At 27.3% G+C, this 17,505-nt stretch overlaps 1 protein-coding gene across 3 annotated transcripts in view; it reads right to left on the reverse strand.

The window, feature by feature from the left end:
* Positions 1-17,505, reverse strand: part of LOC123306035 (ABC transporter G family member 23) — a 129,207-nt gene that overhangs the window by 21,319 nt on the left and 90,383 nt on the right. The gene's annotated exons all lie outside the window — the stretch shown is intronic.

Below are 17,505 nucleotides of genomic sequence, written 5' to 3' on the forward strand. Positions count from 1 at the left end.
GTAAGTATTGATTGACGACTGATTAAACTTTTAAAAACAATATTAATAAATTATGAAGTTAAATAAAAAGTTTATAGCGTTTCGTAGAAGAATAGAACTTTTTGTGTATTCAGAACACATTAAAAGCATTAATTATTAAACATGATAATATTATTTGCATATTAATTTAATATTATTTTTTATTTTTTTTATTTATGATACAAGGTTTCTTTCTTGATGTATAGCGTGCATAACAGGATGATTATGCCAGACGAGAGTACAGATATATTCTTAATCTTTAAGGATGTATGAGCACGGTAGTGGGGGTGCAAATAAAAAAAAATATATTTTTTCAATTTTGATGGTGAATTATGTTGTAACTTGATGATATAAGACGAAAAGTAGGAATACAATTTTTCAATATCTGGCATAATTTTTAAAATATTGAAAATTGAAAATTTTGTTTAATTATTCAGCTTTCGATATTTCGAAAACCAAGGCAGATACCGAAAATTTTTATCTTATTTTTCGTCTACATTAATGAGGTTATTGCAAAATTCATCGAAGTTGAAAATAAGATAAAGATAATTTAAATCCTAAATCTACCCTGCTCGTACATCCCTTAAATGGATGGAGACACTTGGTTTTTATTTTCATATGTCATTACTAATATATTTACTATCTATCAAAAATTTTTTTAAAATTTGTTTTCATTCAATCTAAGTGAAAATTATTAAAAAAATTTATATGTCGACTTTTGAGATTTCTCTATAAGAGCCAATGTAATTTTTATATCCGAATTAAAAAAAGGGGTGTTATAATTTTGACCGCTATGTGTATGTGTCTGTCTGCGTGTCTGTGGCATCGTAGCGCATAAACGGATGAACCGATTTTGATTTGTTTTGTTTCGTTTTATAGGTAATTTAATAGGGCTATTCATTCAAAAAATGATTCTTTTTTGTTTCGGACAGATGTCAATCAAGAAAAGATATATTTATATTACATATCTTCTATCTTTGTTAAAAACCACTGTTTGAAAAAGGCATAATGTATTAGATTTTCTTTAGTTGAATAGTTTTTTGACAACTGTCTGAAACAAAAGAAAATAAATGAAAGGTCTATGAAGAGTGTTCTTAGCTATGTTTCTGTAAAACATTGGCGATGATCTTCTAAATCGATTCAGTTTGGAGAAGTTCAGTTTTCGCCGGCTAGTCTTACTCTTGGCTTCTGTTGACTTTTAATAATATTATAGCACATTTTGATAGACGTATAATAAATTTTACGGTCAGTTTTTATGGCGATATTCAAATTTGTCGTTAAAGGTAAAATGATCCCCTTTATATAGGTTCAAATGATCCCCATTTGTGTAAAATCATAATAGGTTAAATGATCCCCCATGATGAAGCGCGTCTTGAATGTGTTGATTAAGATGATTTTACCAGTAATTTTTGTTTTCATACTAATCGTTGATATCTATTCTTACAAGGTCAGAAAAACGAACCCTTTTGAGAAATATAGAATAGTTCTAAAAATTGGAACAAATCAAAAGAAATTGATATTCTAATATTGCAATACTTGAATTAAAAAAACCAAAAATATTTCGACGTTATATACATATCTCGAATAGTTTTTCTATAAATTACATTTTTTTAGAGGGATCATTATAGGATACCTTCCTCTCCTGTATCGTTCATATCAGATGTTTTTTCTTCAAAATATGTTCTCCATAAAATTAATTACCGATCAATAAATGAACCGTTATGCACAACCAAAAGTGAACTTTGATTTTAGTAATTAATAAAAAATCATATAGATAACTTCATTTGTTTTTTTTTTTAATGCAAGTATTTTCATCATAAAAAGGTGATGATTGATTGCATTGTTGATTTTCGTTTCAATCAGTGATTACATAAAAATCGGATGTTTCCATGCAATACGGCGATTAACGATTCATTCTTCCAATGAGATAAATAATTTGTTTTATACTTGTTTAATATTTATTTTTTTAAATAATTATTATAATCAATAATAAATTAATATAGATATTATTAATAACATAACTAATTAATAATTTATTTGAATTAAAATTTTTTTAAAAAACATAAATATTTTTTTAATTTTTAATATTATTTAATGAGATGGAAAACTCGTTGAAAAATTAATGGTATCAAACTGTTTATATTTTCGTTGTGAAATTTATTATGATAAAAACTTAATTATTATTCATAAGGAAATAATTTTTTTTTTCAAAAGATTCGAAAAATTTGAAGATTGCTTTTCAGTGCTGGAGGTTAGAGAAAACTTAATTTTACTGGAGTCTTCTGGAGACTAAAACTTGGGGATTGGTGACCCTAAGAAAAACTTATTTGGTTTGACTGTATATCAATCTTTCTTTGTAACCGAAATGGAATTAATATTGATTTAAAAGAATGGCATAGAGGATGAACATTTTTAAAAATAACCTTTTTAGGCTTTGGAAATTAAATTTGGATGTAGAAATCTGATGTATTGATAAATACAGTCGTTTTTTTGAAATAATTTGTTCTTTAAGATAGTACTATCGGTAATAGACTTTGCATTTAGAATTTAATGAAACTTGGCATAGTTGTCCATTATTATATCATAATTAACCAGTTAAAGTTTTAGGGGCCTTCAGAGAACTGAAAAAAAGATATTTTAACATTGATCCTTATGGGAAATCACAGATTTTATTTTATTTCAAAAAACTGGACGTTCAAATTTTTAGTTCTCTGAAGGCCCCTAAAAATTTAATTGGTTAATTATGATATAATAATGGACAACTATGAAAAGTTTCATTAAATTCTGAATGCAAAGTCTATTACCGATAGTACTACCTTAAATAAATTTTTCTTTCAATTGTTTTAAGAGATAGATTGATCTAAAAATCTTCATCATTTGAAGTTGTTACAATAAATAAAAAAAAATTTTGTGGTAGGTAAGTTAAATCAATAGATTAAAAATTGTTTGCTTCATTCCCAACAAATATTCTGTGTGACAAGTATGTGAACTTTTACCGTTCTGAGTATCTTTTTTTGAGATACGTTAGGATATCAGTGAACAGCGGATATTAAAGGCAATTATACAGGATAATATTATATAATTTTTTATTATTTTTTAACGATTATTTGTTGTTAATTAAACAAATTTATTTTTAGCAAAGTAATTATAATAAAAAGATATAAATACTTAAAAAATAAATAATATGGTTTGATATTGAGAATAAAAGTGAAGGAATGTTTTTTTTCTTATTAAATGAATAACGAATTGTCCGAAAGGTCAATAAAGGTTGGAAAAAATTAATTTTCTTTGAGATAAAAATCTTAAAACGCTCAAGGTTTGAATCACTTTTCCCTATTCAAGTTAAAATATTAATTTTTTACAAAGTTCAATACGGAAATGATATAAGTGTAACATTTTTATACCCTGTTAAATGTAATATTTATCAAGGTATACTAAGTTTAGAACCAAGTTTGTTACGCTTAAAAATATTGATACTACGGACAAATTTTTCGTATAGGTGTTCATAAAATCAACTAATTAGTCTATTTCCGGTTTTCTGTACGTCTGTGGACACGATAACTCAAAATCGAAAAGGGATATCAAGCTGAAATTTGTAAAGCGTATAGGTCAATTGGGTCTTGTGTCTCCTGTCTCTCTCAATTTGGATCAGCGTTTGCAGCAAGATAGTGAATTACAACGAAAATTTCACGATCTTGCAAGTCGAAATTTACAAGAATAGTATATCCCAGTATATATACAAATATCGAATTTTCCGATGTACAGGTATACGACCAGCATTTCTGTGCTGGTCACGCTTTTCAATTTGTATTTAATCGATCTATTTGTAAATAACTCTATGGATTTGAAATTGAACAATAATATATTGCTTGATAGATCTTATCTATTTAAACTTATCTAGATATCGGTATAAATTAGCGAATTGCTGAAGGAAATGAAGCTATTGCTTTTGTACCAAATTACTAATGATGGAATTTTGAAAAAATTTCTTCAAATGTTCATCGATTATACCAAGGGTGGGGAGATACAAAAAGTACAAAATTTATAATTATTTCAAATTAAAAAATATTTTTAACTTCCCCGAGGAAGTTAATGTAATGGGGCCGATTATGGCAATCTCCAGTTTTACATATTTCCGCAGTTTCAAAGCCGCAATATCGGAACCAAACCTATTCAATGTTATGTCTGCGTGTACGTATGCGCGTATGTTCGTTTGGATTATTTCGCCTCGATTATCTGGCGAACCAGTTATGACGTTAACACGTGACTGGGCTTATTCGACGCGTAATCGCATATTTAAAAACTGTTTTCAGTAGAATTGGTTGAACCGTTTTTTAATGGTCATAAAAAAACTGGAAAAAAAATGAATAAACAGAATCTGAAAAATCGATAAAACACATAATTTATCTATGGAGATAATCGTTCCAGCATAAGCTGCAGTACATGTTCGAAGAATAATCTATGAAGACTATCAAGACCTTTTTTTAATTTTTTCCCCTCTGGGAAGTTAGCCGTGTGGACTATAGGGGTCGCACTCACACGACTTCAGTACCACACTGACTATGTACTGCCAATTTATTGCATTTTTTGATCAGTTTTAATCAAAAAGGCACTCTTGTACTTTTTTCTGTAGAATCTTGGTTTTGGAAATAACAATTCTTGGAACACTATAAATGCAATATTCGATTAGCTAACGCAGCTCCTGCGTTACGAATTATTTTTTTTGATATCGTGTGTAGGTAGTTAATTTGTAATGGTAATAATGTTGGATGTTTATAATATTTTAATGATGGTAAATGCCTTCAACAAGGTCACGTCGTGTGGAAGGTGAAAACGAACTTATATCAAGTTAAACAACAATACATTAATAACATAAACTATTATACTTACACAGTTACACTGCATAACAAACTTATACATATTAATTTAGCCTTAAATCATAAATAATAATTTTATGTGTAGCAGGGATATTTTATCATTAAGAATTGATCAGACAAAAATTAATATACGGAGGGAATGGGAAATACAAATGCGGTGGACATATCTCGGACAATTTTAAAGCTAGAAAGTCGAAAAAAAACCGAAAATGTGCACAAATACTTCAGCTAGAACTTATATTTGAACTTTTTTATTTATTTAATGCATAGTTTTTTTTGTAATTTATAAAAAACTGATTAAAATGCTCAACTACCCCCACCCCCCAAATGGCGGTTAGGTACGCCTCTGAGAGGTCGACTTTTTTTTATGAAGTTTTTATAAACTTATTAATTACATCTGTGGAAATTAGATATTTAGTTTAGTTGTACTTTATATTTTTGAATAAAAAAATCGAATTGTTTATTATGGTTATTGGTATTTACCCGTTTATTTATTTATCCGTTGAGGCATAATCAATCGGAATAAGGCAGTGAGCCAATCGGAATCACGCTAAATTCTCATTATTCGGCTTGTTTTTATGGAAAAGTAAGTTCTAAAATAGTGAAAGCAAAGTGAGAGATAAACCATTTATCATTCTACATGTAATTTTATATTTTCTCCATGCGATGGCGTTATTAAAATTAAATGAAGAATCAATTTAAAAAAAAAATTTTAATTTTTCTTAGTAATTTTTAGTAAACTTTTGAAAAATTAAAAAAACATGTATTACTATTATGTGAAATTGAAAATACACCATTCAAATGAACTACACCATGATTAATACTATACTGAACTTTCATCAAATTCTTAAGAAAAGTTGCTTTACAGCTAAATGATCTTAAGGTAGATAAAGATTGATTTTTTTTCAGGCGTTAGAAAGTATCTATACCCATGCTACGAAATCCTTGCATTAAAATATTTGTGTTTGGAATTTTTTTTCGAATTAAAATTTTATTTTGTTAGGAAATATTTTGTAATGTAGATAAATAATTGAATGTGTGTGGATATTTGTAATAAAAACAGGTTTTTGATATAAATATTTTATATATTCAAACTAGTAATTTAAATTTTATATATCTGTATCATTAGTACAATGTTTTTTTTTTTAAATTTATTTATTCCTTCTTTATTTAAGAAAAAGGATAAAATATATATTAATTATATATCAAGATATTTATTATAATATTATTATATGAAACAGTAGTTTTTACTTTTTGTCTGTTATACTCACGCTGTTATTAAAACTTTAATTTCTATTTTAATTTAGATCAGTAGGTATAACAGACATCAGAAAGGTTGATTGTAAAGTTTCGATAAAATTATTTTAATTGTACCTAAGATTGTTAAGGCGTAACCAATTCCGTCCGCGGTATGCTTAGGGTATCGGGTTCGATTCCAGCCGTCGCAATAAAATTAATTTAATTAATAGTTGTGGGGGACTGGTGTAGAGTGTATGGTATATGCATGAAGGAGGTGCACTCAGCCTCTGAAATTGGGGAGTTGATAAATGAAATTATCAAAGGAAAGATGTTAAAACACATAAATGGTATCACAATGGGCTCTATAGCCTAAGTGTGCCCTTCGTGGACAACCAATATAACCTAAGCTAAGCTAACCTAACCTACCTTAGATTTGACAAAGGCTTTCCAGTAACAAACTATCCCAAAACAGTTATTTATGGCAACAACAAAAAATTCATTAGCGTGTCAAAGACTAGAATATGTTCAAGAATAGAAATTTATATAATATTTAATACTATGCTAAAATGCATTGAAAGTGTCTTTCTTTCTATTTTTGTGGGTGGTTTTGTACTATCGCGATTAAATAACTGAGCTAAGTATAATTGTTTTGAATCGAGATCAATATTTTCAATAATCTATTGAAAGTAAAAAAATATTTAGACAGTTTTTGTCATCAATTTTTAGCGATTATAATAAAAGTGCCATAATTAGTTTATTTTTTTTTTTGTAATTACCAAAAATGACCATCAAATAATACATTAAGTTATTTCTGATAAATGAAATAATTAAACGCGTTTGAAAAAAATGAATAAAAGAAAAAAATTAATTGCTGATTTTACTAAAAAACTGTATTGTTTTTATTTTAAATTTGAACTTGACCTAATAAAAAAATAAATCAGCAAAATAAATTAATTATTAAAAACATTATTTTAAAAAAGTTTGTAAAATTATAGTCTTCTGAACAATTTTTTTGAACAAAAACAGCGCAAAATACATGAATTATATGAACGTTATGTCATAACAATATGAATTAAATTTCACCAATTTAATCATAAATAATTCTACCAATTAAATTTAATGATTAATAAAAACTATATTAAGTAATCTTACTTATTTCGTTTACGTAAAACGTGAAAATTTTTCATAATATCTGATGCAATATACGATGTTAAACACTACACTTCCGAAATTTTACAGAAAGAAGAAAAACCTTAATTAAAAACAGAGAATCGAAAAATTATGTTCAATAGATCACTTCTTTAAACAGTGGCTTATTCACGAATAATAATGAAATGACTACAAATTTTATGCGTGTTTGGAACCTATAAAAAATTTCATTTTAATCAAATTTTCATTGAGGCGTTTTTCATCAAATTGTTAATTTATTGGGTTAAGTCAAACGATAGCGTTGATTGTCAAAATTGTTTTTCAATTTCTCCAAAATTAGTCGTTGAAATTAAAAGGTTAAACCTTAATAAACTATTGAAAAAAAAAAACCATTGTATCCGACTCATTAAGGATGTATGAGCACGGTAGCGGGGACACAAATATATTTTCAATTTTGATGGTGAATTATGCTATAACTTGGTAATGTAAGACGAAAAGTAATAATAAAAATTATCGATGCCTATAGTAATTTTCAAAATATCGAAAAATGAAAATTTTGTTTAATTATTTAGCTTTCGATATTTCGAAAACCATGGCAGATATCGAAAAATTTTATTTTTATTTTTCGTCTACATCCATGAAGTTATAACAAAATTCATTATCAAAGTTGAAAATAAGGTACATATAATTTCAACCCTATAAAATCTTAAATTGCCTTGGTGTTTGTACTACCTTAATTATCACCGGGTCTTAATAATAAAATATATATAATTTGATTAATTTTTAAAAGAACCATCAATTGTTTTAGAAATTGGTATACCTATAAAAGTATCAATTTATTAATCAAGGTTGTTTACATAAAAAAATTTGTGAATCAACTGCTAATTCGCGTGAGAAAAAAAGTTAAGTTCACGCCGTTACGTGAATAAATAAAAAATCAATATGAATTTTGAAAATTATAAAAGAAAATTTTTTTGGTCATTAACGCCTACAACTATATGAGTACCTACATGGTCTTATACTTTTCGAATTAGTAGATATATATGTATAAAAATTGATACATATAAATTTTAGTAGCATTTTCAACAACTTATATTTATTATACGCTTGTTACTAGCATACCTATATTTAAAAAAAAAAATTAAATATAAACAAATTGTTTCAGTTTAAACAATTAAAAATTTTATGCAAAGTCAGTCAAAAATTATGCGATCATTTAGTTTATTAAAATATTGTTTTTTATTTATAACATATTTTTCAAGTGAGTAAAATAATATAATGTTTCATATGTAAGTAAAAGGTTGTTTTTTTCGACAATCTGGTGGATTGTCGAATTTTAATCGTAGAAAAAATTTCAAAATTAAGAAAATTCTCTATACAGCAGATAAACGGGACTCAAAACCAGGAGTGTTCCGAGTACGGGATCACATGGAAAAATTCATTATAAATAAAATAAGCATTGCAAAAACACCATTGGAATGTATATGTTTAAGCAAGACTGTGCACATAGAACCATAACAATGAATTATATTAGACACGTATATACAAACAAACAATATCATTTTTTAGTGTTTGACAGAGAACGGGTATGCCGGGGTATAGAAAAGGGGGACGGACGAAAAGTGTTCCGATTCTTAAACATTTCCGACTATCGAGTGTTTAGATAATTTAGACTCCTTATTTATTAGTTTCCACTTGATATAAGAATATTTGAAGCAAAATTTTTACAAGTCAGTCTTTTTTAATGTTTCAATGTAAGACACGTATATAAAAACAAACAATCATTTTTTAGTATTTGACAGAGAACGGGTATGGAAAAGGGGGACGGACGAAAAGTGTTCCGATTCTTAAACATTTCCGACTATCGAGTGTTTAGATAATCTAGACTCTTTATTTATTAGTTTCCACTTGATATAAGAATATTTGAAGTAAAATTTTTTTAATGTTTCAATGTAATTTTTATTGCGATACTTACGAATCACATTTTATCTTTTTTGTTCATTAATTCAGTTGATTAGGTTGTAGGTTGATTTTTAATTGATCAATGTGTGGGTGAATTTTTATACTTCAATAAAATTTAAAAATATGTAATTGAAACAGTGATAAGCAAAAATCGTACTTATATGCAAATATATATTTCATAATAATGAGAAATAATGCCCAATTTAATGGGTCTGAAAGGCTTGAAAAGTTTATATTTCATCTATTGAGCTCTAAAAGAACTGTTGGCGGTAATCTTTTGAGGGATTTTTAACTAATTGGACCATTTCGGAGTTTCGAAATTATATTAATCTTTGGTATTTTTCTTCTAGTGTTTGCTTTATCCCTACTGTATATAATCAATATATCCACAATTTAGGTAGGTTCTGCCTGGAAAAGATAGGATTTTTAAGCTTTGAGGTAGGTACGATAGCTCGGAAAACTTGCAACATAGGCTTTCATAAATGTTATTAATCCCTTAAGAATACGCGCGAAAAATAGGCCACCTATTATTTTCCTAGCGATTTAATGAAAGATAAACGCGAAAATATTTCGATATTAAAGTATAATGATAATTTTGTTTTAAAATCGATATTTGCCATTCGCAAAGGGCAGTTAATCGGCTTGGATCGACTACCATAACATTCAGTTTATTCAATCTTTTATTACGTTTGAAATTACGAAAAAGCTATGAGCGATCATGCAAAAAAAGATAAACAGACTATATATTCATCAACAGTGGAGTAATATTGATGCGCTTTCATGATTCTTCACTTTCATTAAAAATGAAGAAAAAAAAAATTAGAATAATAAATTATTTTTAGTATCTCACAATTTTGTTAAATTTATTTTGCAAAAAAAAAAAAGATGATCAGACAAAGGTAACGCTGAATGCTGATTACGTTTATTAACCATGAAATAAATAAAAAAATTTCACACGACTGTATTTCGTTTTCAAAAGAATTATGAATTTAAAAAAGTAAAAACGTTCATTTTTTTACTTAAGTATTTGATACACAAAATAAAAAAAGTCGAATGTATAACAAAATATAACATGAAAAAAACGGAAACAAGATTACTGATGAACCTCGAATAGTAAATCCTTATATAAACAAGTGAAAACAAACAATTGACTGAGTTAATTGTTGAAATATCACGCAGAGACAGTGTAGATTACTCTATCACATTACACATACATACATGTCACACATACATAACTGATATTCCCATATAATACAAACTGTACAATTTACGCCTAGTTTGCGCCTTCACGGGTAAACAGTGATGTTTACGAAAAAATTTTTCGTACAAAAGTTGTTTATTTTTTGATAAGGAACATTTTTTATATTTAAACTTTTGTTCTATCTCTAACGGTTTACAAGATGCGGGTCTAACGGACTCAAGAACCAATTGACCTATGTTGCTCGTTTACCTCACTTTTTACGTCCTGCGTACGCTGTAAAAATTGCAGCTTGATATCTTCTTTTGTTTTTGAGTTATCGTGCTCAAAGATAGACGGACGGACGGACAGCCGTAAATGGACTAATTAGGTGATTTTATGAACACCTATACCAAAATTTTGTGCGTAGGTAGCATCAATATTTTTGTTACAAACTTGGAACTAAACTTAGTATACCTTGAATATTACATATATGCATGGTATAAAAATGTATTCCTCAGAAGTTTACAGAATGGCTTACTACTCAGTTCATATTTACAAGTCGAAAACAAACATAACCAACAGTTTTATTCAAGTGACATTAATTTAATATTATTTTTGTCTTAATTTAAATAAGAACTCGTGTTTAATAAGAATTCAATCTTTCTTGAACTTACGAACATTAAAATCGAAGGATGAATAAGGATACGTACCTGTAACAGAAAAAAAAAAACATTAGAAAATTAATACGATAGAAATTATTGTAAAAATATTATTGAACTTAACCAACTACGCGGTATTCCTAGGGTAGAGTGAGTTCGATTCCCGCTGTCACAATAAAAATTAATTTATTGTGATTAAAGGACAAAAAATTATCTTAAAATAAATTTAAAATCAGCATTTTTCGCAGATTTTTCGGGAATAAGTTCTAGTAAAAGCAGTAATTGCAACTGCTCCATGGACTTAATTTCAAAAATAAAAGAAATATCTTTCATATCAGTGGTCTTTAAACCAACTTTCTATATATTATTATGAAATATTAGATATGTCAAGAGAGAGGATATACCATGTTAGATTTGTCAGGAGCTTTAGGTTTGTTGTCTCTAATCACGTTGAAGTCTCTTTATCCGATCTTCAAACAATTAAGTATTTTATGCATATATTCGACTATTAATAAGTATTTCGTACTGTCGTATTTCATCTGTTTATTTTAGAAATTATTTGAGTTAAGAAAAATATATATTTGCTTGTACGAAAACCGTTATTACGATATTTTTCGATAACTAGATTATTTGTTTAATAATTTTTATAATATAAGCAATCTTGCAGACAGTTTTTTTTCTTCAAATTTAATAATATCGATTTTTTGTTTTGAAATATAAAATTTCATTGCATGTATAAAAGTTTAAAAACAAGTTATTGTATACTAATAGTCTAGTATTAAATGGCAGAATCAATTTGAATATGCCTTTTTGAAGAACGACAAATATCAACCTGTAACAATTTTATTTGAGAAAATTGTCGAAAATCCTCTGTTTTGATTCAAGGCATTCGGAAAATTTTTTATTTAAGTTGTAGGTACATTTAAAATTTATGAATACTGTTTTTTACTTGCTTAGTATAACAAAAAGTTTGGTTTTGAATTTTTATACCTGTGTATCTCCTTAAACATTTTCCTGCATGCGAGAGGCATTATAGAAACATACATGAAGTAACTCTTTCCGCTTTGATGAACAATCAACAGCTCGTATTTAATAATTTCTGAAGACCTGTATTACATGAAACTGTGCCGTCTGATACTGGATTAAAAGTATATCAGATAACTTTTCAAAAATGCATTTTAGTTTTTTTAAATTTAAATGGAATCTCAATAGACGATTATTATTATTATTATTATAGTGCTTTTTAAACAAGTGAAACCGGTTCTACATCAAAAAATTAATAAAATTTATTATTACACTATACAAACACTGGCTGTGAGTACATACGAAGCTGCTGGCTAGGAAATGATATAGAGTGAGCATTTGGAGCTCTAAGATAGTCTTTAAAGTTTCACAAAAATTTATTAGTATATTTCCGGTAAACGAAACGTTGGACTATTGTTAACCGTGAGTCAAATACAATTGTAATCGTCTAGAGACAAGGTAGCCATGGATCTCGTTGATCTTGTATTAGATCAATAAGAATTAAGAATCACCAGTCGTTAAAAGTCCAGCAACAGCTTCAACCGGTATTTTTAATAGATATTCTCATGAGCCTTCATTTCCTCAATTAAGTGCATTTATATTACCATGTATCAAGGTACATAATGTTTTTTGATTCAAGGTACATCACTTTGCGTATTTGAAACTTTATTCCTTCAAATTTAAACAAAACAATATGCAGTGGTCGGCAGCTTTTAAATATATTATCAGAAGGATCGAAATTTTTTTACTTGTTTACGAAAGAACTTTATGTTTAGTTTATTCGAAAACCATATTAAAAACCAGCTAAAATACCCTCATTTCAGTAGAAAGGCTGTTCGGTTAATATCAATATCTGCCGCGGTAAAGATGTCTCACTCTATATTATGAAGCAATGCTTATAGACATGTTTTGTCAGTACACATGCACATCGGTAGGTACTCTAAGTAATTACGCCCGAGAGATATTTTATATTCAGTATCATGGAATGGGTTGTAAATCTTTGTAGGGGTTCAAAGCTAATTATAATAGATACTAAAAAAAATATTTTTTTGTAATGGTATCTCTTGTACCTAATATAATAAAATATATCGTAAAATAATTGACTTGAACTATTTTTTATTTTGAAATCTTGTTCGGTGGCCAACTGCTTTTGAAAGTATATAAGAGGATTAAAAAAAAATTTAATGAGTGGTCAAAAATAGTGGAACAACTATAATAGAAGGATTTAATTAAAATATTATTTATAAAAAAAAGTTTTTATTTAGATTCATACTATGTTGTTTGAAATCAAATCTTATAAGTTAAATTTTACCTATTTCTCAGTTTCTTATTGAGTTAAAAGCATATATGTAAATCGGACGACAATTTTTATAGTGAGTTTTCAAAATCGGTTCAGTTTTCAGAAGAAAAAAGATAATTAAATGAAAACTGTTCCTAGATACGTCTCAAGTGCCAGTTTAGGATTCCGTAGCCGAAAAATTGATCGGGGGGTTTTTAAATTTTGTAAATTTCACTTGTATTTAAATTTAACCTTTAACTCGTTATAATCGATAGTCATTATAAGCGATACGTACATTATTGTATTAAAGTGAAAGAATGTGCATATATGTACAACACATGTTGGTCGTTATTGTTGACTAATTTCAATCACAATTGGTCATTATAACCGATATATGAGTTGATAAGGTCTAAAATAAAATTAAGGCTCAAAATAATTTTTTTTTTTTAATATTTATACAAGCAGAATAGCACCAGCAATTCTGAATCAATTGCCATTCAAAAAGCTCCTTTGCTTTATTTTGACCCTATAAACCAATTAAAAGTTTCGGCATCGTTTATTACTATGAAAAATAATTCTTTCTATAAATAAAAGAAACAATTTTCGAAAGGAATTTTCTGAATCATGTCAACATGAATAAATGATTTCCATCCAATTAATTCAAAAAATTAATTCATGTCCTGGATAATGGTTTTTTATTTTTTAAATGGAAAACCCTAAGTTGTTCAATTATAAATAATTAATTAATTCTTAATAAAATTATAACAATTTAAATTTTTATTGAATGACTGACACAAAATCACTGTAGACGTAATTAAATTATAAATACAAAACACGCATGCATGCATTAAAATGAGTGACAAATCACATATTTTATTCAGTGTATTAAATATTGTCTGATTAATAATAATATATAAATGTGTAATAAAGAATGATTATAAAGTTTGCATACAACAACTTTATTCAAAACTAAACTTTAATAAACTAAGATTACATGCTTATAACATGTAGCTTAAAAAATACAAGTCCTCGAAATAAAATTAGGTCTGATGATTCGTTTGCGGAATCGTAGTTTCTAAACGAATGAACCGATTTTGATTTTTATTTGGTTTTCTTAGAAATGTAATTGATCGAAAGTGTTCACAGAAATCTTTCAAGAAAATCTACTCAACCGTTTGAATATTATCGCCTCTTTTCTAGTTGTTTCGGGTACAGAATCCTAAACTTGCACTTGAAACATAACTACGAACACTCTGGATCAAATTATCTTTAAAAAAAATCAAAATCAGTTATTCGTTTATTATCTACGATGAAAGTGACACATCGATACACAGATATACAGATACATATTAGTTGTTTTAGCCGGGGGTTAAAAACTGAGATGTTATAAAGAGTGGGGTGCTATTTACACTCATTCTAGTAATTATAAACAGATATTGACACTTTATAAAGCTTTATTTTACATTACAATTAAAATATTATTTTGCACTTTTTAGTCCACACAAACCAAACATATCTTACTGTGACTTTTACTGATTACTTTCATACCGATCTAAAAAGAAAGAGATATCTTCAACGGACTGAGAGATGCTATGATTGTGATTGTGCATAACTTTTTAATAATCAGCCTATGTTTTTAATAAAATTGCTTTATTTATGTAGTGTTTACAAAATGATTTAATATTTATGGTGATGGACCCCGCCATTATAAAATGTTACGTCAGTTAAAATTTTATAATACTTAACTAATACTTTTATAATATACTTAATTTAATTAGCAAATAATAGAAAATAATATTGCTAAATTTAGTATTAATTAGCAATTATTATGTAATTGTTGATTCATTTCAGTATTATATGTATTGTTTTCATTCTGAAAAACTATTCTGTTGATTTTTGATTCATTTGAAAATTTCATTAAGAACATTTTTTCACTTAGATATTGATGGTTAAGGCTGTAAATCTCAACTTTGAATCGATATATTTATTGGTCCTGAATACACGCTGATTTTATTAGATAAAATTCACCGAGATTTGTATGATCGAAAATCATAACAAAAAGAAAAAATCACAGTAAAATAAACGAACTATTTGCTAGGAAATATATCCTTAGAATGGTAGCAAGTAGATATTTTCCTGGTTTATTAAAATTTGTAAGCTGACAAATACTTGTTTTCTTGAATTAAGTAGTCAAATTGTTGACACAAGAAATATTTACTTAGGTGAGCCAAATACAAGGAAATTGGCATACCGGAGAGACTTAATTCAGAACAATACACTTATACGATTGATAAAATGTCAGACCTTGAGCAATGAAAGTCTAGCCACGAAACCTTTCGAAAATTGAGATATTAATATTATACTGTCTAAAACATCGCGTACCTCTGTAAATTTTTTCTTTCGATTGTTTTCAAATATAAAGTACTGACGTCAATTAACATTACCCTTGAGTTTAGCTAAAGAAAACAATTAAAATTACCCTTCAGTTGTTAACCCTTTGACTTGAAAAAATATTATAATTTCATTATGAACAGTTATGGAAAATTTTCAAATCATAAATTTACGTCATAGAGTAAGCGGAGATATTTTTTTTTAATATGCTAAAGATCAAAAATTAAAAGTAAAAAAATACAATAGAGTAATAATTATAATATGAAGTTTTTTTTATGTAATTTATTATAATTTTTATAGTTTTTTCTTGATTTTAATAATTTTTTATTCAAATGTCATCATCAAAATATGAAAACTGAATTTTTCAAAAAATTATAATTAATTTTTCATTAAATAATTATAATTAATATTATATAAGTTTCTTATAGTCTCCAATGAAGGTTAACAAAACTATTTAATCGCACGTGGAAGTTTTTAAAAAAGCATAAGTTAATTGTTTAAATAAGTATGCAAAAAAAATTACAGTCCGTTGTAATGTACAGTTACTCAAATGTATGACAGTCTGTCTAACTCATATAATATTTACAGAAAGGGGAAATTTGGATAAAAATTTACAGCAAGCCTCGAAACTCTCAATAGTCAAAGAATATGAAAAGAATACAAAGAGGGTTCGGAAGAGAAAGCTCGAAGCAGTTGAATGTGTGGAATATATTACTTCTTGGGTGATTCCATATGTGACTGACACTCTATTTCATATTATGAATTCTATTATGTTAACGATTTTGGTTTAAGTTTAGTTTTATGACAGATTCTGTGTAGTAAAAAATGTGCTCATAAAACTTTATGATATACGATTTATTTAATAAAATGCAAATGTGACTAGCACTACATGCAAAACGAAGTAGCGGTCGAAAGTGTTTTTAAAGTTCGATTAAATATCATTTTCTATGCAGGATTTATGATTTTAAATTGTCTTTGGAGCTAAATTGCATAAAACAAAATATTGGAGAATGCTGTGTTTGTGTGTCTGTCTATGACATCGTAGCGCCTAAACGGATGAACCGATTTTAATTTTTTTGGTTTCATTTTGGTTTCAGAGTGTTCTTAGTACAAGCTTAGAGTTCCGTAATCGAAAAAACTAAAAAATTGGCGATGATCTTCATAATCGATTCAGTTTGGAAAAGGCATGACATATAATTTCAACATATAAATAATTACTATGAAAAGTAAAATGGTAAAATAATTAGGTAATTCAAAACAATAATTTAAAAGAACAAAGTCAACTCAAACATTTCAATTTCAATTAAACTATTTCCAAAAATTTGTCCCAAAAAATGATAGCTCTCTAAGTATCCTTTTCATCTCATCTGATGTCCTTGATCACCACTTTGTGCGTCTGTGTGTTTCTCAGTGGCATCGTAGCTCCTAACCTATTGAACCGACTTGATTAAGAACATTTTACAGCTAAGTTTCCAAAAACCGATTTACAAGGAATAAATCGAATTTGTCGTGGGTTTTTTAAATTTTGTAAAGCAATTTTATCAATTTGGTGGCTTCAAATCTTCCCTTTTTCATTTTTATTTAAAACAGATAAATATCCTTGATCGTAAAAAAACGACGTAGACTCGTATATCAAATAATATAATAATAAAATATAATTTTTAATAATTTTATTTTATTTATTATCATTATTATTATAAAACTTGTTATGTGTTCTATGACAACATT

Source organism: Chrysoperla carnea, chromosome 1 (genome assembly GCF_905475395.1).
Source record: "Chrysoperla carnea chromosome 1, inChrCarn1.1, whole genome shotgun sequence".
Taxonomy (NCBI): domain Eukaryota; kingdom Metazoa; phylum Arthropoda; class Insecta; order Neuroptera; family Chrysopidae; genus Chrysoperla; species Chrysoperla carnea.